Raw genomic sequence first — 27,266 nt, 5'->3', positions numbered from 1 at the left:
AGAAGACAGAACGTCAATTGGTATAGCAGTTTTTGGTGACTGATACATTATACTGTCTGATACATTCAAATTAAAAGGAGTGCCACTTGTTTTTTTCAGTCTGCTGTTATCTTCAAGTAGAGAAAAGAAGGAAAAAAGTTCCGTGGATACATAATTATTTATACCAAGTTGAACATGTCTAGTGGAAGCACAAGGTACTTGAAAATAGAGTTCAGTTCCCGATCAAGTGAGTGCCGTGAACTAGTATTTTGCAGTCTGGGTTTTTTTCCCCCCTTAAGCTTTTTGAGGAAATAATGAAAGATTTTATTTCTACTAAAGTGAACAAATGTGAAACCCATGTATCTCTTCTTCGTGTAGCTCAGCTCTGCCTTCCCCAGCTGCAGTTATTTGCTATGGCCTCGTGCAAGCAGAATGACAGTGTTCTCGCCTCTCTCACTGAGCGTGCATGAGCAGGGTTGTGAGAATCAATTATAATGTTTAACAGCAGAGCTTTTCTGCACATTTCTGCAAAATCTGAGCTGAACCATGGAGGATTTCTTGCATAGTACTGGCATGTAGGTACATCATGTTTCTTAGGTAGTGCGTTCTTCCAAGGTCCTGCCTTCCTCTCATTTCTGAAGCGTTCGGTACACTCCTTTCCATACAGGGTCTGCTTCTGTGCCCTCCGTAAGGCAGCCTTTCATACAGTTATGCCTCTGCCAGCCTAGGGTAAGTCTCAGTATTGATTTTTTTTTTTGAATCAGAAGTGAAATGGCCAAAATTCTGAGTGTGAGGCCAAATACCATCCTGCCTGATATTTGTTAATACAGGTTATTGCATCAAACCAATGAAAGGATATCTTCATTAACCCTGTTAATGGTCACCACCAACTCCAGAGATGCTGATGTGCAATAATAAACTATCTACCGTTATTTAATTATAACCACAAGGCAAGTGCACATAGTTATACTGATTATTTATCAGTGAGAGGTTGATGGCTTTAATAGGCTAATAATCTCATACTGAATGCTGTTTAATTATGTATATGGTGAGGCTGTGTAATTGTTAGTTAAAGCGCAGAATAATTTCTGAAGTTGGAAAGGCACAGACCAAACAGCACGACTGCGCTTCAGCCATCTTCTGAAACGGAGCTTTATGACACTGTGCTTTATGTAATGTATTAAACTTTGGTTCAGTGAACCATGGGTCAAACACATGCAGTGTTTGGTACAGTGGGGTGGTTTTTGATTTGGTTTTTGTTTTTGTTTTTGTTTTTTTTTTTTTTAGAATAGTTTTTATGGCCTCTTTGGCTTTTGGAACACTTCTTTTTGGGAAGTTTTTTGTGGGTTTATTTTTTTTTTTTTCTTGTATATATGAATGTTGCATGATTTACAATACAATGTTTTATTATAAACAATATGCCTGGTAGCTTTTCACTTCCAGAATATTGAAACTGGAAGGGGTATTCATAGACATACATTTAAAAGCCAAAAACTAAGCCCAGTCTCACCTTTTGCCCTTCTTGGAAATTCTAACTGTCTACATGTTTTAGGTAGATCATAGTAGAATGTCATGGGTTTATTCTTTTATAATGATTTATACTATTAAATTTTTTGAGTTTGAATTTATATGTTTCAATTGTCCTACCAAGTGCTAAAATTCCTTTTGAATATAGATGCTTTTCATATTTATGAAGTTAAATCGTGGCTTAAAAACATTTCAGAATGGTTTCTGGTTCGAATTCATCTACATCATTTGGATGTCAGTCAGCATCAACAGCGAGCATCATAGAAAAATCAAAATTCACCTCTTCAGGGCACTTCTGTAAAGATGTTTAGGCTGCATGGCCTCTGTACCAATGTCATGATACAAGAGAACCTAATTCCCACGGTGTGTATAAAGAATTAGACTTTGAAAATTGCTACTGACTGTTGCCTTTCTTTTTCATTGCTTCAGTATCTTTAGAACCTGGTTCTTTACACGTTCTAATTGACCCATTCCAAAGAAAGATTTGCAGTTGAACTTATACATGCATCTTTCAATGGAAAGCAATCATCTTTATATGGGAAGCAATCAATACCCAAATCAATGTAAAAATGGGCATAGGAAATATAGCATCCTTAAAAACTGGTTAGAGAAACATAATACTCAAAAGAAAAAAAACAACCAAAGTTGGAGCACACAAACGCTTCAGCACTTGAACTGAGGGAATGGCCCTGTACGGTTTCTTGGCTTCCTTATACTCCAAACTTGCTCCCAGTTCTCTCTTCCCATTTAATACTGGCACATACTCATAGCAGCATATTTTGTTTTCCATTAAAGCATCCAGATTTAATATGAAAAGCATAGAGCGAGTAGGTGGAAGTCCTTTGTTGCTGAGCCAAATTGAAAGATGGACATTCTGTAATTTTCTGACACAGTGGGAGCTCTGCATAGGAGGGGAAAAAAGAGCTCTTGAAGCTACGTTTCCCTTTATCAGTTTGTGTGCCTTGAGTGTACTTTCCAGTTAAAACTTTTAAGTGACTTTAATTACAGCAACTAAAAAGGGCTGCTGCAGAAATTATTCCCACACAAGTTAAAAGGTCATTAAAAAAGTTTGGGCTATCAAGCTAATTTGTGAACAATACTGTGCAAGAGGTGTTCTAAGAGCGGTAATTATATTGCCGGATCTCCTTGCTGCCGCGGCGTTTTCCTACCCCTTCATATAGCCCCTGGCAGAGGGCACTCCTCAAACTCTTTCGCAATACAAATAACGAGTGGTCATTATCAGGCCTTAATAATTGAGAGCCTTCCATAAACTCGCAGATGTGTGGTTCTGTAATAAAACTATGACAGGTCAGGCTCCGGCTAGATTCACCTGAAATTTTGTGAGCTCCGTCGCAGAGAAATCTCCTGAGAGGGGGTTTAGCATCTCTTCTCTGTGCTTACATTAGAAAATGCCAGTAAGTCGGAGCTTTGGCCGAGCTCTGACCTTTTCTCTTTTAGCTCAGGCTCAGCAAATAATATATATCTTGCTGAATGTCTATCACCACAAATCTTTCCAAGAAAATTAGGCCACTTGACAAATTTGAAGTGGAAAATCCGGACCTGTAGCAGAGTTGCTCGTTGGCTTTATAAACATTCAGAAACCTCCCGTTATCTTCAGCTGCGGAAGTTCAGGCCGTTCCGTCAGTGTAACTTCAGCGGATTGTGACTCCTACCTGCCCGTGGGACCTGCGGTGTCGCGCAGTGTGCAACACCTTCAAGCAACAGGCTTTGGTGGACCTGAAGTTGGCTTGGAGTAACCTTGGATGGCTGTTGTTCGAGGAACCAGCGATGCTGTGGGCTGGGGTTGAGAGGTAGTTGATAGGAAGACTTTATTTAAAACCGCTGCTGCGCGTGTAGGTGTTCACTGGATTTTTGTGCATCGTCTTTAGCGTGCGTGGTCCCTGAGACAGATCTGAGCTCTTCCCCTGGATGCAGCGCTGAGGACAGCTGTACAGCGGGCAGAATGGTAGCAGCAATTAGTCACTGCCTAAAAATCAGTTCAACGTGAGGTTATTCAGCTCAGCTTCGTGATCTGAATGTACTGCAGCTTGCAGGCAGAAGGAGCGAATCTACAGGAAAGTACTTTCAGTGTTATTTTTTTTTTTAATTCCACATTGTGCTTGGGGTGCGCTTGCAGATCTAATGGTTGATATCAAAGCCCTGTGTTAATGGTGTTCACTAATTTTCCTAATCAGCTTCTGCTTTTTTCATTGCCTTTAAACGCAGTCTGCTCCAGGTTGCTGATGTGTTCGGAAGTTAAGCAGAGCAGATGGGGACATGAGACTTGAATGTGGATGACAGGGGTTTATTTCTCAGTTCTGGTATAAAGAGGTGAAGTCCCTTCTTAATATACTTTGTATGCCCAAACCATCAAGATGAAACGGAGATATTGGTGTGCATTGGTCTGATGCCTTGAGCTAGCTGCAAAGCCACGACCAGTATGTGTTGTCCAACGGCTGACCAAAATCTGTTTCTAAAACTCAATATTATATATGTGAGAATGTTTTGCAACAATAGTGCAAAAATTTGTAGATTGAGGCATTTAATATTCTCCTATCAAAGATACCTTAATTGTTGTCTATACAAAAAAAAGGTGCTCTTGTTGACAGAATATCCTTGATGTTCCATTCACGTCCCCACAAAAGAAAAAAAAATTTAAAAAAAAGACAATCTGCTTCAATATGAATACAGAAAATACCATTGTTTAGATTCAATCTCTGACTCCGTTGACATGCTGCTGTTATAAATGCGAAGCTTTTGCCTACAATTAGGCAGATTTGTCATCTTTGTCACCAAAATTCTTTCCTTCCAGGCTCTCGCTACCCAGAGAAGTCTGCTGGTGATCAGACTTTGTAACTCATCAGGGGCCAGGAAAAGACTAAATGCATGGCAATGGCTCCAAATTAACTTTGTGTTTGATTTGCTTCTAGACAGAAAGATGTGATTATGATTTTTATGAAGACATTGTTTTCTATACTGGACTTAAAATACGCAATGTTTAATGTATGGCAAAAAGTTTCCATACTGGGTCGTAAAAGTGGATCATGCATACAATGCTATGAATAAATGTATTTTAATGTTAGGACAGCTACACATGCTCAGAATGTTGTGCTAATTATACAAGAACACAATCTGGAATTACAAACATCTTGTGCTCGTGTGTTTATTGCATATGTCTGCTCAACAGGTCGTTAAATTTATTGGCTTTCCTGCCTCCTCCTTTCACGTTATTAGCAGGTCGTCGTCTTAAGTTTTCCTGAATTTCCTGGGTTTATAAAACTGTTTGGCTGATACGCTTGTAGTAGTCATTAGATGTATTTTGCTGTAATGTACAACACTCATTATCAGGAAAGTAGTCAGAAGGTTTATTGAGTAAACTTTGTTTCAAAGGGTCCTGCAGGCTTTTTGTTCTGAAATGCGTTTTTGTGGAACGTGTGATGCTCTGATTTTATTTTTTTTTTATACTTTCTGTGAATTGGAGGCTTGGTCTTAGTGAAGATGACAGACATCCTAGTGGGCAACTGCAAGGTTGAAGACAATAATTTCACTTCAGAAATGTGTATTATTAGCGTTTCTGAAATTACATTTTCTCTGACTCAAATAGCTAAATGTAATTGTGTGAAGTTATTAAATTTTCTGGGGTTTTTTGTGGGTTTTTGGTTTTCTGGGGATTTCAGGGTTTTGGTTTTTTTTCATTCATAAAACTTCCCTTCAAAAACTTAGTCCATGTGAAGTATCCCAACTTAAATAAAATGAGACATTGCTGTGAAGGAGCTTTCATGGAACAATATTCCAAGTAACTCCAGCACTGTGCACTCTCATTAAATAATAATAATAATAAAACAGTAATCCAGACTCAATTGGCTTCAGTTAAAAATAACGGAAGCTTGTTTTGGTAATTCAGAAATAATATTTTAGATATTGGAGGGTGCGTTTATATTACGAAACAAACCTGATCCTCTGTAAGTCCAGGTGAATAGGAACCAAACCATGGTTTCCAGGTGCAGGAACTCATTCGCTGGGTTTCAGCTCTGCCAAGCAGCATCCCCCAGTCTGGAGCACAGGAGGGATGAGAGAGCTCTTCCCCTCCCTCCACCCTGCTGCCTGAAATTCAGTCACATTTGTAGACAGGTTATTTCATCTTTCATTCAACCTGTAAAAGTTTGTAACTTTATCTCATTTCATGCAGAGTTAAATGTTATCACTCATACAGTGGCTTGTAAACTAAATGCGTGCGCTGATAACACGTTGTACCTTGCTGCAGTCTCTGCTCGTTTAGAAGAAAGAGTAGCATCTCCCTGGGTGTGCAAGCAGCATCTTTTCGAAACAGGGATGGATTCTGCAGACGTGACATATGTTGGCCTGAAAGGAACAAAATGCAGTGAAAGACTTGCTAGTGTAGGGGAGTAAAATAAATTGAAGTCACTGAAGTACAGAACCACACTGGAGTATCTAATTTTGTCCCTCAAAAGGATGTGGCTAAGCGTTGGCACTAGTTAGTTTAGCTAAAATGATGTCCAGTTTTTTTCTTTTATATGGTTATAAACTACATGAGTGTGTAAAAATGAGAAATCATGATGCGCTGCTTTGCTTTGACAGCTAACTCTGTGTGCACAGTTTTTTTAGTCTTTTTAGTGACAAAATAACAAAATTCAGTCTTCAGCATGTAACTATTGCCTTACCTGAAGTTTGCTGGATTTTTTTTTTTATTTAAAAAATAAAAGATGTTATGTAGATAACTAGCTTGGTCACAGAGTACTCGTACATATGCATTTTTTTCTCGAAGGATTTAGGCCTGTATATATTTTCTTGTGCTATGACATAAGCTGCTTTTTCTAAATGTTTTCCAATGTTTTTACCATACTGGTTTTTTTATATATGTATATATTGAGCCAGCATAGTAAATTCCAGCTTTATTGAACACTTGTGTTATTGGCAGCAGGAGATTTGTTTTTAAGCATTTATGATGGTTAACGCCATCAAAGTGCTTAAGTGTGACAGAAGAAAACAAGGTTGAAAATCTTATTTTTTCAGTCTTGTAGATAAATACTTTCTCCCTTGAAAACAAGCCATGAAATATTGAATTCAAAGCATAAGCACATAAGGTTTATATCAAGTCATACCTTACTTAGCAATACCTTGGGTATTAAAATAGAAGTTACCAAGAGGCTGCGAGAGCTGTTCAGCAGCAGAGCTCACTTGAATCCAATACAAATACCAAATTGCAGCTGAGCCATCGAGATGGGTCTGTTTTTCCATTTTACTGGAAACCTTATTTGACTTATAGGACTCTGGAAAATAAATAAATAAAAAAATCAAAAGTGTACAATTTATAGCTTAAATTGGTATCTCTTTCTAGAACTTAAGGGATGTTTTTTTCTCTCCCCCCAAAAAAAGTCTATGAAGATATTCTCAGAAAAGACAGAAAGGGAAAAAAATAATTTGCATTTATATTGAGAGATGCTAGGGAGGTGATCGTGCCCCTGTACTCGGCACCAGTGAGGCTGCACCTGGAGTACTGTGCTCAGCTTTGGGCCCCTCACTACAAGAAGGACACTGAGGGGCTGGACCGTGTCCAGAGAAGGGCAGCGAGGCTGGGGAGGGCTGTGGAGAACAAGTCTGCTGAGGAGCGGCTGAGGGAGCTGGGGCTGTTTAGTCTGGAGAAGACGAGGCTGAGGGGGGACCTTATTGCTCTCTACAACTATCTGAAAGGAGGTTGTAGTGACGGGAGGACTGGTCTCTTCTCCCAAGTAACTAGCGATGGAATGAGAGGCAATGGCCTCAAGTTGTGTCAGGAGAGGTTTAGGTTGGATATCAGGAGAAATTTCTTTACTGAGAGAGTAGTCAGACATTGGACCAGGCTGCCCAGGGAGGTGGTGGAGTCCCCATCCCTGGAGGGGTTTAATAAACGTCTAGATGAGGTACTTCAGGATATGGTTTAGCAGACATGATGGTGTTGGGTGGATAGTTGGACTTGATGATCTTAGAGGTCTTTTCCAATTTATGATTCTATGCTGAGGAGGACAGAGCAAACCTACGAGCCCTCCTCTCTCTTCGGTGTGAAGACTTCAGTGACAAAGACGCAGCAGCTGCGTTTGGAGAGTTTAGGGGTTCTGCACCTCGCTCACTCCGTAACAGAGGATGGGGTGGCTGATGGCAGTAGGGTTTTTAAGTGACCCAATAGTTTGAGTACCTGCGAGTTGGTATCCTGTGAGAGAGCTGATACTGCTTCCTCTGAGGCAGATTTAGTCTCGTCTGTGTTTTGTTCCAGCAGAAACTGTCCCCTTGCAGGCATCGGTACAGCTGCCTGTGCGTCCCAAAGGCAGGGCAGGAGCTGCCTGGTGGCGAGGGGCAACAAGAGCCTGATAAGGAAGAGAAGGTGGTCAGGAATATTTCATGGTTACATGCTTAAGATATCTCTCTTGTATGAAATGAAATTACTCCTGCCTGTGCAGTGCCTGCAGCATGGCCCTGGTGCAGCGGGGCATCGGTGGCTGTTCAGCATGCAGGGGTGGCAGGGTCACCCTGGCACGTCTCCCTCAGCAAAGCCGTAGCATCCCTGGAGCGACCAGGAGAGTACTTTTGTTCAGAATAAACCCCATTTGTTTTGTTCTGCTCTGTTGGAATTCAGTTTTGTTTTCCCACGATCCCAATCTATGCAAGTACTTGGAGATGCTGTGAAGCTACCAGGGATTATTTTCAGTTCTAAGACTTTATTTAGCTCCTCGGGTCTTTAAGCAAACAGACTTTGTTATCAGACCCTGCATCTTTCTCTTAATTTTTTAAATATAGAGTAGTCGCCATATTTTATTATTTCTTTATTTAGAGTAACAAAACACAGCCTAGGAAGAATTGAGGAGGAATATAAAAACAATTGCAGAAAAGCACAACAATATAGATGCAAATCAGGCACATTTTTACTTTTCAGAGCCGTGTTCGGCCTTCATCAGCTGGTCCATTGTGGTAATCCTTTTCAAACTGGTTAATTTTCATTTCTAAATCCATGGTTTGATTGATCTGCATCTTTATCCTCCACAAAGTTTCTTTAATGGTGATCCCGCTAATGAGAGCTGATATCCTGGAGACTTCTGTCTGTCTTGGTAGAACAAACATTTAAGCTGGAGTGGGGGAAGCTGGTTTTCAGAGTCATCAGAGTTTTTCAGCTTTACATTTAAGCTGTATCATATATATATTTTTCTCTCTTTCTGGCATGTATTTCTGAAATTTACAATGGGAAGTTTAAGTCTGAGCCCTTTTTCATTAAATAATACTGGTGGTATATAATTACTAAAAAATAAATGAACTTTGCTAGCCAGACTCAATGCTGATAGACTTTTTGCTGGATATGTCAAGCTGTTCACAGGTCACAGTTCCTGGACGTTCAGAATTTTGTTGAAGAAGTGTGTGCGTATGTATGCGTATGCATGCGTGTCCTCTCTGGTGCCCCTTATACATGGCTTTCATTGGGTGGCATTGCAGAGCGCCCCGGAGGGAGTGACTCGGGTGGTGTTGGTCAGAAGGGAGCAGATACCGCAAAGGGATGAAGGCTTGGGCAGAAAGACTTCACCATCATCACTGGGGCACAAACCAGTGACCAGCCTTCTTATCCCACCCTCCACAGTCCAAAGAACCCTAAATATGTAATGGGTGGACAGAAAAAACAAAGTGAAAAATATAAATCCATTTCTCTAGCTCCTTTATTCATCGTTTGAACAAGTTCAGTAGAAAACAGTTCTGAAAACTTTTAATTGTTTTAATGAGTTTTTTGATTCTCAGATATTTCTAGGGGGAAAATATAAAAGACCAGCTTTACCTTTAGAAAGCAGTAGAAGTGAAAATAATTCCATTTTCTATCAGAAAAGTTTGGCTGCTCAGACAGTTCAGTGAAATACTCTTCTGAAGAAAGCTATAAAAAATAATCTGGACAAAACTTCTATAATGTACTTTCAGGAGAAGGAGGGGGAATGAAAGGAGTAAAGAAGTCTGTTTGATGTTTCGTGCCCAACTTTTTAATACATTTTTCATTCTGAAGTCCCTTTCAGGTGAATATTTCTGCTTTCTTAAGTAAATCCTGACCCCTCTTTTGTATCTGTAGAAGATTTTAATTAAAGCTGACCAGGGAAAGGACCGTTATTGAAGAGAGAAGCACCCGGTGAGGGCTTCCTGGAAGCAAAACTTCTGCCTTTGTTCACCGTGCTCTATTGTATCGCTGCTCTCTGGAGAAGACGAAAGAAAATAGGAAGGGCAGTATCCCCATCTCTGCAGACTGACCCACGAGTCGTCTCGTAAAGAAATAGTATAGTGAATGTAAGCAGCGTAGATGTTAAAACACGATGCGTGGCGGGGAAGATTTCTCTCTCCTGGTGTGTCTCCGCAGTCGCTGCCCTTCTTAAGGCTCTACCGTTATTACTGCTGTAGCACCAAATATGTTTGTATGCATTCAAAGAGCTTTTCTTCTGCGTAATGTGGTTCACAGCTTCAGCTATGGACAGGGTAGTTTACGTTCCCTCAGTTCTCTTTTCTCACTGTATACGAAATAAGAAGCTAGGAAAAAAAAAGCAAATTAAAAAAAAAGATGATTGCTAGAAGTGGCAGGAGTGGCAAGCAGTGCATATTTTGGCGGAATTTTGGCATCATTTCGAAGGTAAAATGTTGAGCTTAAAATGCCCCAAATTGAGCTGAAATTTCAGGCAGTTGCAGAGATGCTCATGTTGAGGAAATCAGCAGATTTTGAAGAAAGGGAAATTGAGTTACAGGTGGCATGTATTGAAATAGAGTAAGCAAGGAGAGAGTGAGATGATTGAGGACTTACGCAAGAAAATTTAAAACTATGAAGCCCGTGGGAAGTCTAACTTTGCATTCACTCTGGGGAGAACTGTTGAGATGAGTGCGAACGTCGTCGCGTTGCGCGGAGCGTGCGTGGCTGTCAACAGAAGGAGGATTTGTGGAGCACCCGCGGGAAGCGTGGATTGCAGCGATCCAGCTGTAAGAGGCTGAAATCATTCTTTGTAGGTATTTACTTCCTAAAGATATTCTTTAATTTGTAGATACTTATTGATTTAGCTGGCTTATGTGTTTTCAGTCCATGTTTAGCATAAATATTGGACCAAATGTAAGACCAAAGCTTTCAGGCATTGAACTACACTATCTTGAGTGTTTTGTTCGGAGTTAAGAGTTGTAGGAGGAGTTCATAATATTCAAGAAAGTGCTTTTCAGTGCAGAATAGGTGTCACGGTGACAATCACTCAGTCCTGGTCTCTGATGCACCAAGTTCTCCAGGCAGTGCAGCCTAGGCAAAGCTTCAAGGTCTGAGAAGGCGTTCCAGGCATTTGGGAGAAACGGGAGGAAAGTGTCCATGCAAGGAAGAAAGAAAAATTCTGTTTTTTAAAAAAATAGGTTGTTTTTTTCTTTAATCTTTTTGGAGGGAACATGGTGTAAGTGGGTTTGGGAGCTGCCCTGCGGTCGGTTTATCCTCTGAGCCGTACTCACGTGGCAGGGTGACACGGCTGAGCACAAGCAGCACAGTAGGTAGCTAATAGCAATTAAACCCAAGAAGATGCTCGCGGACGCACAAGCACCGAGCCCTGGGTAGGAAGGCTTTAGGTTCTGCCAGCACGTAGTGCCCCTTCTTGCTTTCTGCTGGGAAAGCAGGAGTTAGTGCTATTGAACATAATTTATGAACAAGAATTTCATCTAACCGTCATTTATCGTAGTCACATAAATCTCTACAAGCACTGGCAGTGCAAATGTGTCCGTGTAAAGCTAGTGGGTAGCCGGTGAGAAGGAGTCCAAACCTAAAAAGTGCCAAAGTCCTCTCTGCAGCTGGAACGGATGCACAGCATCTTGGCTCTCCAGCCCCAGTTATAACGGGAGGAGCAAGCAGGAAGCTCTGCTCTTAGGGTACACAGAACACTTAACACGGGGACCAGGGCAGATGTAGTATGGGTGTGTGCTGGCATTTTTTGTGGAGTGTTTGGATTTGTTGCTTGGGTTTTTTACCCAATAATAATACTTATCTCGGACCTCTGGACAGCTATTAAAGGGGTCAAGATGTAGTTGTTATCTTTCTGCCCTCCTTAAGATTTCCCTTTACTTACTGTGGGGGAAAACGCAACGTCAGAAGCCAGAGAGAGGAGTCAGCTTTTTTTAAATTGGTGCTTTTTCCAATTCTGAGCGAACAAACTGTGTCGGGGCTTGTGCTGCTGACTTCTCACTGAGGATGGCTGAAGCAAAGTGTTCATGCCATGGTGTGTGGGACTGTGTGGGGCTGGGGCTTGCTTCTCTGGTTTCGTAGTCTGAGAATGCCAGGAGTCCTACATAAGCAGTGCTGAGTAGGAGGAAGGAAACCTGCAATAAATACTTACTGTGACACTACTCAAAAATTATTAGCAGTATTAGAATTGCCAACACTGATCCAACCAGGCCAGGGGCAAAATTAATGAAGTCCCTTTCTGTTGACACTCTTGGGGTTTTTTCCTACTGTGTCTCAATCCCCCAAACTCTGAAAGCGTCGGTCAAAGCCAGGACTTGACCAGGTACCCAGCTTCAGAGCAAGGCGGCTGCAATTCCACGTTTATTAAATAGAAAATTTTGAATTGCTTGCTGAGAAATGTGTGGGCAGTCGTAGTCTTGACAGTGCTGCTTAGTACTAAATTCGACCATTGTGACTTATAAAATAGGATGTGTAGCTTTTGATATGACAATATTAGATAGACACAGTGTCTGGTTTTGTCAATTGTCTATGCAAGTACCGCAATGCTCATAAATTAGTTGGAGTTGCAGTCCCTAGTAAGTAAATAGTTTCCCTATCCACTCGTACATAAATAGTTCGATGCCTCCAGCTGGGGACTTCTTCAGACTTAAAATTGTTTCCCTATGCTGAATGCTAAATTGCAAATCAAAGGCACTGACTCGTCGTCAGGTTTAAAGATGTATCCCCCCTCTCCAGCACTTTTAGCCAAGCCATCCGCATGGGCTAAAACTTCAGCCAGGCAGAGGACTGTGGAAATAATTTAAACCGAATGTAATCAAGGACAAAGTCTGGCAGATGTAATACTTCTGAGTCCAAATTTTTGTATGTAATGTGTTACTCCTGAGCACAATCTGCACTAAAATACAACGAGGTGTCAGTTTTACCCGCTCTAGACAAGCTAATGAAGGACACTTAAAATGTGCAGTGGTTAATACAATGATCTGAGTTTTACATTTCCCTAAACCCCTGTCCATCTTGCTTATTTTCTTTCCAGCTAAATACTGTAAATGCCAGCAATAATGACTTACAAGAGTAAACAGCACTTTGCAATATGCACAGGAAACATCACTAAACTGGAGTTGTAGAGCAGCGATAAAGGTCACTGGTTCTCTAGAGACCACAAGTTAAAAAAAAAAAAATTGCCTTTAGTCAATCTGAGAGTCTTATGTTCTGATGACTGTTAAGAAGTGAAATAAAATTCTCCCTTGTCAGATGTGTGTGGTGCAGAGTGCTGGCCCATGAAGTATAACCAAGGGAACACAACCTTAGAATTGTGCTCTGAACAGTTAATGACAAATAAAAAGACTAAATTACTATTAGGAATGGCCTGGAAAATACAATCTACTTACTTTTTAATTGACAGAAATAACTTTTTGTTTGAATCTTCTCTCCTTCTAAATACTTAACTTTATTGTCTTTCTTTTGGAAAGAAAATTCAATTATTGACTTCTGTCAAAATGTGGTTTACCCCACTGTGTAATGTGTGGACTGCTGTCTATAACATAGATCCCTCATACTACAACACGCAGTCCTAGTGAACGTGCGGAAGAGATAGTAAGAAGGAGTTTTGGAGAATCCCATGTTTTGGAGAGAATTTGTGTTTGAGGAGTTGTTCTGAGAGCTCATTTGATCGTCGTCAAAAGTTACTGCTCCAATTTATGCTGTTAAATTGGTTCCTTTGGTTCACCAGTATCTGTATATAGGCTCAGGATCTATGTGCCTATTTGTTATTAATTCCTTAAGATGAAGGCAGTTTTGAGAATACTGTGTTTTATTCTTTATGATACAGAACCATGCTAGCTTTGAAACGCCCAAGACACCTGAGCTGACCCAATGTAAAGCAACTCACTCCAGAAAACACTTTCTCCTACAGCTTTTGGCAAGCACCTGGAGAGTTCATTATTTTCCAGGCTGTTGACTAGTAATCATCCATTTGTGTGAGGATGGTGTGTCCCACAAGAAAAATCCAGTGCAATGGGTAGCATCTTCCTTGGAAGACCTCGTTATTTAACAGTATTAAAGATATGGAGGTAATAGGACAAATTTAATTATCAAGTCTGATTTGAAGTATAACTTTATTCAAAGAAGTCACAGAATCACAGAATGGTAGGGGTTGGAAGGGACCTCTGTGGTTCATCTAGTCCAACCCTCGTGCCGAAGCAGGGTCACCTACAGTAGGCTGTAGAGGACCTTGTCCAGGCGGAAAGTCCTATGCTTTGAGCCCTTTTGTCCTCTCTGATTTTGAGGAACCTTAAAGCAAAGCTGACATACAAGCAAGCAAACAAGATTTTTTTTAATGAATCCTCAAAATATTTGAAGCCTAGAATATTGATAAGAAAAAACACTCAATGAATTATAAAATATTTCAGAAATGGGGAACATAGGAGGTTCCGTCTGAATATGAGGAAGAACTTTTTCACTCTGAGGGTGATGGAGCACTGGAACCGGCTGCCCAGGGAGGTTGTGGAGTCTCCTTCTTTGGAGATATTCAAGAACTGCCTGGACAAGGTCCTGTGCAGCCTGCTCTGGGTGACCCACAGAGGTCCCATCCAACCCCGAACATTCTGTGATTCTGTGAACAACTGGAAGAGGCAAGGGAAAAAACCCACCTGTTAAGAAGTTTGAGTTACTGCTTTATTGTATGTGAGATGGTACCTAGTTCGTAGGACCTAGCCCTGAAGTGTTGCATTTAACACAGAATCGCGTTGCTGCTGGTTTACTGGACTCTCCTCGACGCTTTGGTGCGGGGGATACAGGCGCTCTGAGAAATGAGGAGCCTGGGTCAGTCTTACGTTAACGACACATGTAGAAGCAGGGAAAGGCAAATCGGTTTGGCTACGATAAAGCAGTGCCGGGGTGAGATCAAAGTGAACGTTTTCACACTCCACTTCCATAAGAGGGGAATTAGCTTCAAGAGAAAATGGTAATTGCCTCTGGAATGCATGGGGAGCAGTTACAGTGGAACAAAGGATTTTAGCCCATTTTCCAAAACTAAAGAACTACATACACGCTAGTGGTTATGCACTGCTGATGGCAGCTAGATATTTTTTTTCCTAATGTGATTATACAGTCTCTGTGGGCTGCTATAGCAGTTTGATATTTTTTTCTGAAATCTCCCTTCTCAAATTAAATGGGATGAAGATCACTTGTTACGCCTGTCACTGCTACCAGGTGGTTTTAGTCAAAAAGCCTTGATCTTGAAAATATTTCTATTTCAATATTGCTAATATTGCTTTCAGAGGTTTGATTTTTAATATGAAAAAACCCCAGTAACTAGTCTTTTAAATTTGTGTGTTCATTACATTATTAAAAAAAAATATATATTTCAAACAAGAGAGCCTTCAAGAAAAGGAATTCAACGTGTACCTTCCTTGTGTTGCCAGAAGTAATTCTTTCTCCTGCCTTACTGTGAATATACAGTACGCTGTTGCCATACTTAATCCAGGCATATGTAATTAGGTAATATTCTCAATTTAGTCATCTTCTAGTTAATTGATTTGTTGCCTAATTGGTATAGCATTAGCAGAAATCTCTGCTGCTGAAGAATCCTGTGCAGGTTATTAACTGGTGTTTCATCAGGTGTTTCAGACAAATTCTGATCGTAAATTCTGTGTTAATGTAACACGAGGCTTGTCAGCTACACAGTGAAGGAAGAAAATAGAGATCGTACACCTGTAAAATATAAATTGAAATTTTATTGAGTACAGTATTCTAAGCCAGGTTCTTAATCATGAAAGCTACTGAATTGCATTGAAAATTTAGTGTCTCAGTTCTCTTGCTTTCGATTTTTATTTTTTTTTTACTGTATTTTGGAGCATGTAAGCATTTGCATGATATCTAAATATGCACAAAATGCAAGGACATTTAAATAATGAATATCAACATCCTGGTGCATTGGGCAAATTGTAAAATACATTCTTTATAAATAGCAGTAAAAATATCTAGATAAGCTGTAGAATTTAGATTTTTTTTTTCTTCCTATCTATGGTTTTTGGAGACCATTATGAAATTTTTAGTTGAGTACTTTATATGTACTTCATGAAATGGGGCATATTTTCCAGTCCTGTTAAAAAAAAAACCAAAAAACAAATTAAAGCATTAGTGAATTTGAAGAACTTACTCTTTTTCTTCTGGTATGGGTTTTGTTTTGTTAAAAAAAATAAGAACTAATGTATCTGCAAGTAGGTTTAAGAACATTGAAGTTTCCCATCTTTTGTAAATTGTGTTCTGAGGTTCATGACCTCTAATGATAATTTATGGAAACAAAATAGTGCAATGATTTTTTTTTTTTTCCCCATAGATGGGTTTTATAGGATATACTGTGACGCAATATTTAAGGGGCCTCTAAATGGGCAAACAATTCTGTCAAAACAGAAATAATTCAAAGAACTCAAAATAAGTTTTGAATATTTCAGAATTGTTCTGGTTTTTCTCTAGTTAGGAATGAAATGACTCCTTTTCTTAAGTGCTACTTCAAGTGTATCCAGGTAAATTTTTATTTCTCTTTCATCTATGTTCCACCCAGAAGACTTCTTCTAGGTGCTGTTCTTCAGATTTGATCCTTATGATGCTTGAAAAATAAATGACAAAAATCTCACAAGAGCAGCCAATTAAAAATGGGTGATTTAGATGTGTTATGGAAATAGTGCTTTTTTTTGCAGTCTGCCATTCTTTCCATCTCCTCTGATTGTGTTAAAATATCCTTTCCACACCCTCTGTACATGCTAAACGAATGACTTTTCAAATTTTTAAGTGGCATTTTTCATATATTTATAAAACTGGAATAGCTATATTTACTTGTTGGTATAATAATATAAAGAAAAAATCATACCTGATTTTTAGTGACCTTGAAATTATAGTCACATTTGTTGGTATGGATACAAAGAAGGACTCAGACAAGAAAATAATCACAGTTCATAGAATTCTGTGTCGTTACACTGACTGAACTAGTACCTGAGATGTCTTAACAGGAATTATGTAATGGAACAAAAAAGAGAATTTTTGGGGAAATATTTGCCTGCTGTTAAGTCTGGGTTTTCTTGGATGAAAGTCATGTTTCAGAGTTTAATGCAGAAATATGTAACCACAGATATGTAGCCTCATCGTTTCTAGGAAAATACCTTGTAGGAGTTGTGCCTGAATTCAATATTCACACCTCTGAGAGGGTCAAATGCAATTTTTCAGGACAATGTTGCTATTATAGTCAAGGAGTAAATACAAGCAGATAACAGGCAGCATTATCTGGAAGGTCAGGAACAAATTAAATAAAAGATTGGAGCTGTCAGTAGTGTAGATTATTGCGTGGAAGAGACAGGGGTGTGTAAAAAAATATTGCATTGATATAAGGACATTATTGCTGGTGCTGGTAGCTGTGATTTACATGCTAATGGTGATATTTGTCGTTCTTGTAGCGAGTAAATTATTTTCTCAACAAATCTGCTTAGCAAGGTAAACACATTTCTTAAATGTATTTTAGCATATATGACCTCCCCAAATGCACGTTTATCATGCACTGGCAGCTGCTCTTCGGAGCAGTTTATTTCACCACTGTGGCCAAGAACGGGCTGTGAGGAAGCAAAAGGAGGCGCCCAAGCCATGGCAGGTCTGCTCAGTGAGAAGATTCTTCCATTTCCCAATGATATTCCTTTCTTTTCATCCAGCTTTCCATGAAAAACCCTGCCGCAGGCACTCCCCATACCTGGAGCTGATTGCTGTGATGTCTGCTGCGGTTTTCACTGTTCATTAAGGTATTTGCTGTTCTACCATAGAAAAGCAGAAAATACTCTTTCCTTGAAAAAATATTTCAGTCACTATAATCGTCTAATGACACATTTTACAAAGCACAGCTGAGAAATGGTTGAGTAACGATGTTTAAATTGTTTAATATGGGAGGTAAAAGTATTCTTAGTTCCACTTATAAAAGTTGAAAGACAAAAAAAGAACATGATTTCTGATTTCTGATTTTTCTTTTTATTAAAAAAAGAGGCAATTGGAGGCCAGCTACCATTTTGCACCAAACATTTTCAAACAAAACCATAGGAATTTCAAACATCTGAGGCTTTCTGGAAAGACATGGTTCTTTAGAATTGATCACTGTAACACATAAGGAGAAAAATGATTTTCTCCTTAGGGCAGGGGGATGCCTGAAACAAATCTATTATAAGAATGATATTTTTCTTTTCGCTATGCAATTTTTTTATTATTATTTTTAGAACTTAACATACAATTTTGTCTGGTAAAGGGATGTATTGACTGGAGCAGTCAGGTGACTGCATCGTTGAGTTACTTCTTAAGGTGCTTGGAACTCAACCCACTTGGAAACTGTCAGTCAAAAGTCAGTAAAATATGTCTACTTTATGTTATTGATCCCAGTTTGATAATTTAAAGTAAAACTAAATCTCACAGTCCTATTTTCAGCATATAATTTAATTTCCATTTATCTTCCTCGCTTGCTATTTCTAAACTTTTATGCTACTTTCTTTTGACAATTAAGCTGCAATAGAGTAGCAGTTACTAATTTAGTGTTATTAGATGGAAACACACTGAAGAGATCACGCTTCTTAAAGATCAGTAAACGCCAGACAAAAATCATGGGCAGCAAACAAAGCTTGGTTTGTTATTCCTGATAATTGCTGTTTGATTTTGTACACTTGTTATTTCAGAGTGCGTTTATATAGTATGTAATATTCTGGAAAATCAATGCAGTTTCCATTTCCTCTGTCTCTGGGTAAGGTGGAGATGGTCCCGTTAAGATACAGAGCTATGCGGTGCGTGCACACACGGCGAAACGAAGGGTGGTTTGTGAGCTAGTGCAAGTCAGGTTGATATGTCCATATGGCAAGAATAACTGCATGAAGACAACTTTATTCTCCCAGTGGTAACAAAATAAGTAAAACAACACAGTCCAGCCTTATGGTGGCTTATCAGTTCCAGATCTAACATGACCTCCTTAGTTCAAGGGCACCTACACGCTCTTAGAAAAAACATGGAAGTAGATACGATGGAGATGATGAATTAAGTAACTGCATGCATTAGGTGGCGAAGCCAGTATTGCTGCCTTTGAGTGGATTAATGAGATTTGTTCTGTGAAAGAGCCTGCTATATTGTCATCCGTGAACTGTGGAAATTTGGGTATCCATTTTCTCCACCTCGAATCGATGATATTTTATGTAAGAAATGTGTCTGACTGTCTGTATATACACATGATTATGTGAAGGAAAACTAAATTACAGCTTGCAGCTTCACAGAATATTACTATGTAAGGAGCAAACAGCTGTGGTACGGCTTCAGAAAGAACTTGCTGTAATAAAATATGAATAGGGAAATCAATATGCAATATGCAGCTTTTATGGGAATTTGTTGTACGATTGGTTTAGAGAGATTATTACCGTGTGGACAACAGTGACCAGAGTATCTGTTTTGTGATTTGAGCAAAGCAGCCTGCTGGGTTTACTACACACACAGATTTCTTTGTGAAGGTTGCAGCACTCAGACTGAAGTTCTTGTGAAGTGGGTGGGCATGTCCCACGCAGAGGGGCTGGTGTGCGCATCCTGCAGCCGGTGCTGCTTGCGGTGATGCCGTGTGGGCTTCCAGCCTATGTCATCCAGCAGAAAGATCTGCGAGATGAGTTTTGCTTCTCCAAGTTGCCAAATAACTTAGTTTGCCGAAGTCATCTACTAGTTTTTGTAGATACCCACTCTAGCTGCATACATTTTGGTTTCTCTGCTGGAGCACTCTTCTGTCTCTGGTTACATCTGCACTCTTGAAGGTTGTTGAAGAGGCAAAGAAAGGGACAGCATGTGAAGGATTAATATAAAAGAGCATTTACACACTTCAATTTATTACAAGGCAAAGCTTTAATAACAGTGTAGATACCAGAAGCTGCAGTGAAGCCTTCATAAGAAGTACAAAGAGTTGAAATGTAATGCGCTGTATACATAGTTGAAATATCATTGCTACTTAAAGTGCAGCACTTACACTCAGAGTGCTCTCTAATCCATTTTAAATTGAATATGAACACTTCAGTGATAATGCCATCTTTTTTCATCAGTGTGTTGGTTTTTTTTTAAACACAATCATTGATCCTATAAAAACCCCACATTTACGCCCGAGCCTGTTGCCAGACGTGGTTTTACATTTGCTGTGCATGTATATTTGCTGGCAATGTATTTTAGGGTTTGTAACAGCACGGGGGTTGATATTTGAAATAAAAATCGCAGGCTGGTGTTTACCAGGTGGCACAGAAAGGGCTTCAGCCCCCCTGTTGCCCCCATTGAAGGGGAGCCCCTGGGAGCGGGCTTCACGTGCGTGCTGGGAGGCTGGTTCCTGTGAGCGGTGTATCCCCTCCTAACACAGCCTGTCAGGTTTATCGGCCTAAGCCAGCCCCAGAAATTTCAAAAGAAGACATTAAAATACCATGGTAGGTAGAATGGAAAGACCAGGGCAAACCTGGCATGGTTTGTGAGCCCTGCAATGCAACAGTTTCTACCCCTTCCAGACCCTTGCCTGTTATTGATATATGCTTGGATGTTCTATAAATACCCAATTTTCATAAATAAAGCTAACCCTAAAGCAAAGGACAGCGTTTTAAATTTGTTGCCTAGTGTTGTGAGCACTTTGCCTTTCTTCGGTTGCACTGAATTTGTCTCAGGGCTTAGTGAAGTGCCCATTTCTGCAGTGAAGCTTTTAGATCCCTTGTGAGATGTGGTTTCGTTTCTTGTCTAAGCTGCTGTCATCTGAAAGGGTGTAAAGCCACACGTCGGAGGTCAGAAGTGCTGGGTACGCAGCAGTGGGTCTCAGGTCAGTGTAATCTGAATTGCAATTTTTTCTAGCGCTGCTCTCAAACTTTTGAAGTGGATTCGGTGTGAAATTTGTTACACCCTTTCTATTCTTATTGTTGGAGAACGCATAGAAATGCAAACCCATAAAACCCACAGTAGTCATTGTTGAAGGCAGAAGACGTTGTGTGATAGTACATGCACATGTGTAGCTTCTCGAGGCCAGAGCAGGTTGCTCAGGGCTTTATCCAACTTGAAATCCCTCAAGCTAAATAACTGAAAGCTCCTCTCCTCTACCACCTACTGGGTTTCGGCAGGCTGTGCCCTGCCGAGAGGGACTTGGGGGTACTGATAGATGAAAGGCTGGACATGAGCCGGCAATGTGTGCTGGCAGCCCAGAGGGCCAACCGTGTCCTGGGCTGCATCAGGAGAAGCATGGCCAGCAGGTCGAGAGAGGTGATTCTGCCCCTCTGCTCTGCTCTGGTGAGACCTCACCTGGAGTACTGCGTTCAGCTCTGGAGCCCTCAGCACAAGAAGGACATGGAACTGTTGGAGCGGGTCCAAAGGAGGGCTACAAAAATGATCCGAGGGCTGGAGCACCTCTGCTATGAGGACAGGCTGAGAGAGTTGGGCTTGTTCAGCCTGGAGAAGAGAAGGCTGCGGGGAGACCTGATTGCAGCCTTTCAGTACTTAAAGGGAGCCTACAGGAAAGATGGGGACAATCTTTTTAGTAGAGACAGCAGTGACAGGATGAGGGCTAATGGTTTTAAACTAAAACAGGATAGGTTTAGGCTGGATATAAGGAAGAAATTATTTACAATGAGGGTGGTGAAACACTGGAACGGGTTGCCCAGAGAGGCAGTGGAGGCCCCATCCCTGGAAACATTCAAGACCAGGTTGGACAGGGCTCTGAGCAACCTGATCTAGTTAGTGGTGTCCCTGCTCTCTGCAGGCAGCTTGGGCTAGATGACCTCTAGGGGTCCCTTCCGACCCAAAACTTTCTATGATTCTATGATTCTGGAGAGCGTCTTCTCCTAGGGCAGTCATGGGGCTTGGGAGGACGTGGGTCCATGCGAGTGAAGTTAGCAGGATCTCGTGTGGCTCTCGCATACGAGCACTGCTGTCACCTGCCCCTGCTCTGAGGAATTCTCTAAAAATACTAAATAAACTGCTTATAGGCATGGTGTGGAGGTTAGGCAGGAAAAGGATGGTTGAGATTTGTTATATCTGTATTAAGCAACGCAGCTGTGACTCGTTTAATAGTAACTTGTCCTGTGCTGATCATCCTACCTGTCCATCCCTCCAGGAGGTTTCCTTGAGAGAATAGATGGGAAAATAGGTCTGAGAGAAAACACCAGCTGTACAGGAGCCTCAGACCTTTGACCGTTGCTGTTTCTGTTGTTACTGGAGAGAAAATTGTACCACAAGCGAGAAGGCTTCTTGCGCTGTGCGAGAGCGTGGTTGCTATTGAGATACAGTGTGATGCCACTGGGAAAGATGCATCCAGCTGGGAGAGGCGGGAGGGAGCAAGCAAATGAGGTGGCTGAGTGCATGTTTTAGCGAGTAATAGGTAAATATCAATTACTGCATTTTAAAAAAAAAAAAAAAGTCTGCCTGTTGTTAGCACACATTTGTATCTGACTAGGGACTGCTTAAAGTATTTCCACCAGATTTGCTCACAGTACGGGTGCTCTCTGTGGAGCATCCTCATCTTTGTTCTTCTGGCAGGGAGGAGGAAAGGTTCAGATTTCGAATCCAAGCGGTTGTGAAGTGGCCACATATCGAGTCCGGCGGTCAAGGGGCGATGTGGCTCCGTGGCTATGAAGGGCTGGAGGGCTGCAGTATTTGTCAAGTTAGCAAAGACAAAAGCTGGGTTTCTCCATCAATTTTGACCGGGACTTGGATGAAGTAGTAACAAATATCTGTTTAATACGAATTTTGATTCGCACTGAAGTAGATTTATTTGTTGATTTTTATTTTTTTAAAAGATACGACTTGTTAGGCATTTTCCAAATGCTCTCGGTCTGTGTTTGCTTCCTTGGGATGGGACACGCTGGCTCTGAGCAGCCTTAACGTACACACAGGTACAATTTCTTTCATCACAGACCACGTCAGACAGGGTTATCGTTCTATGTGTTCCCCGGCTGGTTGCTGCAGACAAGCGTGGAGTTTAGGTTTTGGGCCTCTCTTCTGTGTCAGGGCAGAATTTTCTGGTCCCTCCACGCTAAGGGGCAGCACGTTTTTTCACTTACACCAAAGAGGGAGAGGAACCCTTTCCCCCACCCACATTTACTGTGCATGCACATAAAAAAGTGGGTGACAGACTCTGCCATAGTAGTGCCATTAAAAAGCATCTTGGTATTTTGACAAATTTGATAGGGCACTATTTATTTTTTTAAAGGGTTCCTGAAGTCAGGAGGAGTTTAGTGAAGGGAAAAAGGAATTAAGGTGAGGGTATTTACACCATAATCTACCAGAGCAAAAAGAGCCGTTATCCTTCACATCACTTTATTGTTAATAATTATTAGGGACGTTGGTTTTCATTTTGTCAGCAGAGGGAGGGGGAAAAAAAGTCCTTATAAAACTGTCTTCTGTCAATGATACAACTGCCTTTGATGAAAACAAGCTACTAAATGAAAACAAAAACTCTGCTCTGGTGCCCTCCTGTACAAGCACGGCCCCATTTGCTCCATTTTTTGTGAAAGGGTCTTTATCCATCCCAGTGAACTGCCCGTGGTCGCTGAGATTTATTATCAAGGTGAGCTGGCTCCTGTCACGTGAAACATTATTAATGGCTTTGTGACAATTCCTATAAATTGCATCATGTGAACTTCCATTACCACTCTTATCTGTAACCTCCTAAAAACGTCAAGGTGATTAGTTATTTATATTCTTCCTCTTATTTCGAATATTCTCAAATCATATCATTGCTTTCCATTTCACAACAGCTTTTGCCCTTCACAGCAGTTTCCATTATTTTACGTGTCATGGAAGTCAAGCAGATTAGTAAAACGATATCCTCACCCGCCCCTACAGATTGGTCTGGTTCAAAGTATTAGTCTCTGTGAACCAGCTCTACATTTAAAACAGCTCCTGTAAAGCAGCTTACAGACCTATGTTTACAGCTCTTGGACAGCTTAGCCCAGCAGAATTCGCTCCATACTGTTGACATTGAACAGGCAGAGCTATTGAATAGGATCTAAAAATGAAATCCTATTGAACAGGATCTAAAAATAAATCTCTTGGTGAGGTACCTGCAGGCTGAAGGTGCTCAGCTACTTGAAAAACAGTTTGGTGAAAGCATCTGAGCAATTACTGCGAACACAATACCGTCCATCGCTGGAAAAGCACAGATGCAGATCTTCATTCATGAAGATCTTGAGTAAGTAGTAGTTCTGAAAGTAGGTGTGAGCAGGACTCCTAATAACCACGAAGGGAATGTGCTCTGGGTGCCAACGGGAACAGCAGGCTGGAGCGCGGTTTGGAGGGTGTGAGTGACCTGGGCCATCACGCTTATGGCAGTAGCTATCATACAGCCAGGAGTTTTTTGCTACAAGATATCAGAAGAGTGGTCTTATGTAACACCTTTGTTTTGAGTCATATTTAGTCAGTTCTCTCTTTTTTTCCATGTATATTTTACATGACAAATAATTTTGCCATGGTCAACAATTAAATGGGTGCTATGGATCAAACAAAGTATGAAGCATTATGAATACTAGTTCAAATAATGAATATTACCACAAAATTTTTATCATTGCCGAAGTAATGACAGTGGATGTTGGAGGATATCAGAATAGCTTTATGGCTGCTTTATGTCCTGGGAGCAGAATAAAGGAAATGCATTCCTGACCTGAGGCTTTTTCCTGAGGAAACTGTAGTAATGTGTAACTATTTCTAGCCCTTGACTGTGTGTACTTTACTCATGAGAGCCACCTGCAGCTGTAGTATGATATACATAAATGTTTATCGTATTGGGACAGTGTGTTCTTAAGCTTTCCCAAACAGATGCTGAAAGGTGTAAAATACACCCTGCCCTTGGGCAGTATTCCTTTAAAGAAGACTTTGAAAGGAAAATCACCAAGATGGGTGTCTCAAGGCCGTTCCCCTGCGAAACACTGGGGAGTGCAAAGCTGCTCAAAGCCAGCCCAGCAAGAGCAACTTCTTATGCCTGTCTTTGAAGAGTATTTCTGGTGTAAGATTTCTCAGTGGCGGAGGTACTATTAAGAGCACATTGAAATTCAGTATTGTAGGATTGGCTGCATTTGATTGATATTGACTCCAGTACCCCAAGGGCTTCGGTGAGGAGCAAAATATTTTGGAAGGAGAGAAAGCTGGAGCAGTGACAAGGGCTTTCCTTCTAAAGGAAAATAAATCCAGCTCTCACCCAGCCCTTTCATCACTTCTGTCCTGACAGTATCTTCTGCTTCCACTTCAGACTTTTATATTGTGAAGCTCCATGGTAAGACACAAGTAGATGGGGATGCAGTTTAATTGAGACAGAACTTCACTGTTACCTCTGAGAGCTGTTGCAGGAGCAACATCGTTCTTTTCCTTCTTCGTTCCATCATTTGGAGGGGGGGGGAAGGGGGGATATTTGTCGGACATCCATAGCAGGGTCCCAACCAGCATCAAGTTCCTGCTGTGGCTGGCACTGTGCAAACACAAAACGAGAAACAGCTCCTGCTCTGAAGAGGCCACAGCAGAAATAGAGCAGATGAGAAAGAAGAATGAGAAGGGAAGGAGGTGAAACATTTTGACCAACTCAAACCTGGTGTTTGGCAAAGCAAAATACAGAACTCAAGGTTTCAAACTCTGTCCTGTAGACCCTGTTGTCTTCCCTGTTGATAACACTATCAAATACTTAGGAAAACAAGTTATATTATTTAAAATATTTTAAAAAATGCTTTATTTGGCTTTGCTGCCAAGATATGTAATTGAGGAAATAAACGAAAACCTACCAAAAACGCTTGATGGACTTTCAGTTAGAATTTTCTTTTCTTCCACACCACCCCCCTAGAAAAGTGTCATAGTGCTTCAGAAGGACATGGCAAAGTATGTAGATAATGTCCAGAAAAAGACACAATTTCTCAACAGACTTGTACTCCCTAACTAGATGAACACTTACAATGATTGTGTAGTTTCCCTAACGTGAGCTGCTGATTTTTTTTTTCTACTGCTTCATGTAACGTAAGTTTTCCTTAATAATACAAGGCTCAAAACTGAGACTCAGTTAATATGTAATTTATGGTAATATATAATGCCTGTATTAAATTCAAAGAACTCGGGGTACCATAGGTAAAAATAGGGAATCAATTCTGAGATGATAATTTTGTTTACATTTAGAAAATTGTCGGAATTCAAAATAATTTTGAGGGTGGACTTGCTGAAGAACAGAGAGTTCACCCTTGGTGTGGGGGGGGTTGAGATAGGTAGGTGAATAGTTCAGTCAAGCAGCCTGGCGAAGTTACGCAGTTCAGCCACCAGCTTTTGGGTGGATATTCTATAATGTTGGTGCTTCTCGAATCAAAGAAAGCTCTCCAAGCTTTCTAAGCAAAGGCTCATGTTTGAGCTTCTTACCGAAAGTTAACTCATGTTCCCTCTTAGTAGGGGCCACAACAGGAGGTAAAGGGGATGTTCACAATATGGTGTAGAGAACCAAACAGGAGACCGTAGTTCTGGTCAAGATCAGCTGAAAATGAATTTGCATTTGCAGGACAAATACACTGGGAAACAAAGGAAAAAACAATCCTGATGTAGGTGGGAGCAGTTCCTGTGGAATGCGTGCTTGTTCTTTTCATTAGATTATAAATCAAGGAGGAATGAGTTGTCACTCTCTTGCACTCAATCTCTCTGTTTATTCCTTCCTATGTAGAGTATTTTCTCCACAGTATTTTCTATGGGCTTTATCACAATAAGAATTCCTGAAACGGCTTGAGGTACACAGACAGCCTCAAAGGCTGAATTTATTTTCGTTAAAAAGACATTTCAATCTGCACTCCGAAGTTTGTGGTGGGAGCAGTTTGCTCTGAAATCCAGCTGACTGATTTTTATTAGGGAAGTACTGTAGTTGTCAAAATAGCCTGGGCTGCTTTCGTCTCTTCCTTAATGGAAGCTAATGCAGAGGAACCAGACGGTGGCCATCGCATTCTCTGTGCTCAGCTTCTCGTTCTTGCTTCTGATTTTCAGTACTGTCATCCACTGCTGCTTCTTATCTTCTTGCTAGCGTTCTTCTCACTTTCATTTTAAATTAAAGAAAATAAATTCACAACATTTTTGGCTGGGTTTACAATGAAGTCAGCAATAATACTGCTGTGTTATGTTTGTCCTTGTATAAAAACACCTTTTCATTAGAGAACCTGACTGCAGAATCTGCAGATAGGCACGGTCCCCAGCTGAGCGCTCGAGTGAGAAAGAGCGAGAGATACTTTCCTTGACTTTCTGCTCCCTGACACTTTTGACCCCCCCCAAAAAAAAGAATAAAGTCTGCACTGTTCTTCCAAAAAAAAAAAAAAGCGCCTGCTGACCCCAGAAGCAGGGGCAGAACCAGAGCGGTTGCACCTCACCTGCTCTACTGTTGTTGTGTCTTACAGTTGAGGACAGTGTCATGGGATGCATCGTAGGGGTTACCGCATGGCAAGGAAATGGTGGTATAGCCGTTAGAGAGCCGCATTTTTTTTTGTTATACTCAGCAGAAGACACCGAGAGGGACTATGACATTTTAGGGATGTGT

Source organism: Opisthocomus hoazin, chromosome 4, assembly GCF_030867145.1.
Source record: "Opisthocomus hoazin isolate bOpiHoa1 chromosome 4, bOpiHoa1.hap1, whole genome shotgun sequence".
In the NCBI taxonomy this organism is placed as follows: domain Eukaryota; kingdom Metazoa; phylum Chordata; class Aves; order Opisthocomiformes; family Opisthocomidae; genus Opisthocomus; species Opisthocomus hoazin.
The sequence above is the reverse complement of the archived record's forward strand: the minus strand, read 5'-3'. Positions refer to the sequence as shown.